This window comes from Cydia pomonella, chromosome 15 (genome assembly GCF_033807575.1).
Source record: "Cydia pomonella isolate Wapato2018A chromosome 15, ilCydPomo1, whole genome shotgun sequence".
In the NCBI taxonomy this organism is placed as follows: Eukaryota; Metazoa; Arthropoda; class Insecta; order Lepidoptera; family Tortricidae; genus Cydia; species Cydia pomonella.
Window position 1 is genome coordinate 19,163,633 of NC_084717.1, and position 4,922 is coordinate 19,168,554.

Sequence of the window (4,922 nt, forward strand, 5' to 3'; positions counted from 1 at the left end):
TATACGTGCAACTCAACAACAAGTAAACAAGCGTTAGAGCTGTTTAAAATAAATGCAAATGTCATCAATAATGGAAAACATCGTCATTATGTATCATCACAGTTGACTATCACCAACTGCCAAAATAACCTGTAATAGTAGTTCTTATTGTCATAGTATTAAAGTTACATTTGTAATGGACATGCTTTTGATATATTAGAGACAGGTCATGCTTCAGAGAACATGAATAAAGGTTACATATATTATTCTAAATTATGATAGTATACTTTCATTATAGTTTTTATTCAACCATATATTTTTTTATTACAGCTGACCAGTTATTAAACCTTGTCTGATCTATTACTTTGAAAAGACCAAGGAGTCCAGTATCCCCTTCAAGGATTTTGGAAGGGGTATTTCGAAAGGCTTTGCTTACCAAAACTGTTGCTGTGTAAAACCCTTTCATTTGGCTTTTTAAGCGCTTCATAATATAGATAAGCAGTTCTCTCTTCGACTGTCTGATACCCATTCCTAAGCGCTTAGCACTTGAAGGGGTATCAATTATAACGCTTATACCATTTTCAACTTTCTATACATAAAAATAGGATCAATATTGCAAATTTATGTTTAAAGTGAAGGTCTGGTCTAGGGCGTTGACGGTACAGCGGGGCTAAGATGGTCGGCTGTCTATCATTTGTCACCCTACCTGTCACGCTCTACCAAATACGTAAGTGCGAACGTGACGCATGATATGACAAGTGACAAAAACACGACCATGATACCGCTGCTGATGTCATAAATTTTTGAATTATGAAGGGGATACCCTTTTATTTGTAGTGTGACTCGAAAGTGAAATGGAGGGGTTATCATTTCCAAGGAAAGCAAATCTTGGGGCTATTCAAGTAAATTATGTATTTTATATCAATTAAGTGCAGAATTCTTCTTTGTCTAAAATTTTGTTCTCTACAATTTTGGTTTGGCACCGACTTCTAAAACTAAGTAATTATCAGAATAGTTATTAATGTTCTTATTATTAGGTATTAATTAATTTTTGGCAGGACTGGAGAAGGATAGGGACGGATAAACATTATTTTGTGCTTTGAAGTGGGCTGGTGTTTTGCTTTTTTTATTATCTTTTTTATTTCTTCTGGGAAGGAGTGGTCAGGTCCCTGGAAGAGACCTAAATAATATTTGTCAGTGTGTATGTTGACAACATTGTATATTCTGAACAATTGTATATTGATAAGCGATTACTAACAATCAATAATCCTTGTTATATATTTAACTGGAAACTCATTAAATATGCCAATTAGTTAGACCACTTAATGCAAAGCACTTATAGATATGGGAATATGACTAAGTGCTTCGTTAAACATTTACAAGCATACATTAATAACTACAATTAGTACACTTAAATATTATAGCCTCATTCATGAATGGTTATTTATGTGGTACCTAGGTGTAGATAAAAATCTAAAGAAAGGTACTGTTTAAAAATGACATGAAGTTCAAATAAAATTCAGCAGTTTATATGGTATATTCATGACCTTCAGCATTCTTACTCATAGATCTACTGTTACATTTCTTTACCCTCCTTATTACCCTTTCCACCCATATGATTGTGGGGTTGATTACAGTTAAATGTCAAGTTTAACACATTTTTTTTTTCCTAAATGGATTTTACCCCTCGCCAATTTTAGCAAGGTGGATTCTGCCAATGTCAAGGTGTACTTTTGACTTGTTAGAAGAGTTGAAGTTAGAAGAATGTTCATTTAAATTTTGACTTTTGTGAAAGGATATGCTGGGAAGTTTAACACATGGTACTTGGAATTCATTAATAAGTTAGCAAATCTCAATATTTCGGTTGGAAAGGGTTAAATGGTCAAAATCGAACATAAACTAACAACATAGTTTCCAAATTTTTATACAGTACAATAAAAATACTTTATTGCACACCTCAAAACAAGCCAATAATACAGAAAAAATAGCAACACAAGTGAGATTTAAGTAACAGACAGCCTTATCACTAAAAACTGATCTCTTTCAGACAACCAGTGGTTAAGTTTATAATATTCAGGCCCGGATTTAGAGACCTAGGGCCCCTAGGCACTTGGTATGGCTCTTGGAATTCCACAGGGCCCCACCTGGGGCCCCTTTTCCATCTTAAAACATTGCCAGGTTGCCTGGGCCCCTAAGCACTTGTGGGTCTAGGTGGAAATGATGCCCTATTTTTTTTTTTTTTATACTACGTCGGTGCAAACAAGCATACGGCCTGCCTGATGGTAAGCAGTCTCCGTAGCCGATGTACACCTGCAACTCCAGAGGAGTTACATGCGCGTTGCCGACCCTAACCCCACCCCCCTCGTTGAGCTCTGGCAACCTTACTCACCGGCAGGAACACAACACTATGAGTAGGATCAAGTGTTATTTGGCTGCGGTTTTCTGTAAGGTGGAGGTACTTCCCCAGTTGGGCTCTAGATCTGGAATGACATCTGCTGTGCTGTGCCCTACCACACAAGGCGAGATAACATTCACATTGCCCATACCTCTCTTTTGGACGTAGTTTAAGGACATACCCGGGTCCAGATGCCCTGATAATATTATGTCTAGCAAGAAAAATAATAAAGTCCCTAAGCTACCATCTGATTGAAAATCAATTGCCTCACAGCAACAACATTCTGATTTAAGTGGCAGAGCTATAAATATATAACATAAATAATAAATAAATATTATAGAACATTATTACACAAATTGACTAAGTCCCACAGTAAGCTCAATAAGGCTTGTATTGAGGGTACTTAGACAACGATATACCTATATAATATATAAATATTTATAAATACTTAAATACATAGAAAACACCCATGACTCAGGAACAAATATTCATGCTCATCACACGAATAAATGCCCTTAGCAGGATTTGAACCCGCGACCATCAGCTTCGTGGGCAGGGTCACTACCCACTAGGCCAAACCGGTCGTCGAAATTTTATTTATTTATTTATTTATTGTTCGGAGAACCAACAGCTATACATTGTACAATAGTTATATATATAGATAACAAAGAGCCAATTATAGGTTCCCACCGGTAGCAACAGGTTAACAGATAATTGGTGGTTAGCACTAGATTTTTTTTTTTTTTTTTACAACATGTTACCACTAATATTTTTAAATATTAATACTTATTATATTATATACTGAACAAAGAAACCAAAACTTATTAGTAATCTTAATATGTTAATCGATACAATAATACAATAATATGCCAACACATACGACTCGCTCACTCAAGTAATTTGTCTGTTAGAATCCGTCTTATAGTGTTAGACTTCTATGAAATTATGATGTTTACTCACTTGCACCATCTGGGCTATCAAAATCGCTGCCAACTTATCTTGGTCTGACTCTAGTGTGATTTAGATTTTTTTATTTCTCAAAAAATATTTTCACTATAAATTTGCATTATGTCGAAATTATGTTTCTTTTCTCATCAAGTATTCAACAACCTTAACAAAACCAATTTACATGTGTTTTGTAAAAATGAGGCTTAATGCCTTTACACATTGTCTACCAGTCAACTCAGCTTCAAAGTTTATATTATTATGACTTTTTTTAATGACAAATTATTTTCCTTATTGTATTACATTCCTATTTTCCTTCTTGTGTATCCCGTTTTAAAACATAAAATGTAGGCTTAAGTAAGACTTCTAGACCACTTAACCTAAAGTAGCATACTAAATAGACCTTAACCAGCAAAATAATAGCTTTATGACATGCAAAACAATTGTCACCTTCGTTTTGTTCCTATATTTTATAGCACCATGATCGAGTTGTGAGTGTAATCATGAATAAATCTAGTAGGCAGCTGGGCGACAACTCCCTGCTGAGCGGATATTGACAATTTAGCTCGAATCAACACACTCCCGTGATATCTAACGCTGTTTACCCTTGCTCTAACTGAGATTCAGATCATCTGCGGTCATTCAAGCAGAAATCATCGCATCTCCAAATAACAGTTAACTCAAAAACCCGATTACAAAATTACAGGAATTATAAACATACCTCGCATCACACACTCGTTCACTTATTACACATGAGAGTTTATCTTATTAGTCTATTTTGAACTGATAAATCTACTACTTTAAGTAATGTTTACAGACTGTTACTCAGAAATAAGATAAAAAGAATAATTTAGAGATTTATAACTTGCGAAACACAAACACTACAGCTCACGCTGTCATATCATCACTGACTGACTGACTATGACTGACCGAATGATATGAATGAATGAAATAACAAGTGAAGAACGATTGATTTCGCCTGTTCGAGGTACATTGAAAATCGTTGTTAAATTTACAATTCATAAAGTTAAATTTACTTTTGTGAATAAATAATCACAATGCAATCGTTTTGGAATGCAATACTACACTATAACATGAAATCAATTCACTTCAATAGGAATAAATTGATGATTTATTAAATATTTTGTAATTTTAATCAAGCAAACGGTTTTCTTGGTTTTACAACCTAAAAAAGTTGACAGGACGGAACAAATTCTTGTATTTCATTCAAATCATTCCAGTGTTGCCAGGCGTATAATAATTATCGGACATCTACGATCATTTGGGCTCCGGTACGATATACGTTCGATAATTTCAGCCCTTGGACGATGCCACCCAAAACGTCCAGTATTTGAAGCAAACCACGACACTGTTGTGTTGTGTTTTTTATTGTGTTTGTTTGTAGGAAACAGATCGCTTTTTAGCGATAAGCCAGTTGTTACCTGGTTCTATTGTCCTTTAAAATTTATGAAAATTTTGTAGTTTTACATGTATATAAAATGTATAATTGTTGGTGCAATAAAGAATATTTACTTACTTTCCCTCAGAAATAGGCTAAAATTAGCACCTTTTGGGCTTTCGGTGTAAGTCAAATTTGTCGAAA

The 4,922-nt window shown here is 34.6% G+C and overlaps 1 protein-coding gene across 1 annotated transcript in view; it reads right to left on the reverse strand.

Moving 5' to 3' along the window:
- Positions 1 to 4,240, reverse strand: part of LOC133525533 (alpha-(1,6)-fucosyltransferase) — a 44,212-nt gene extending 39,972 nt beyond the window's left edge. The window contains exon 1 of the mRNA XM_061861812.1: positions 4,041 to 4,240. The gene's annotated coding sequence lies outside the window, so the exon portion shown is untranslated. The remainder of the gene's footprint in view (positions 1 to 4,040) is intronic.
- Between the last annotated feature and the right edge of the window lie 682 nt (positions 4,241 to 4,922).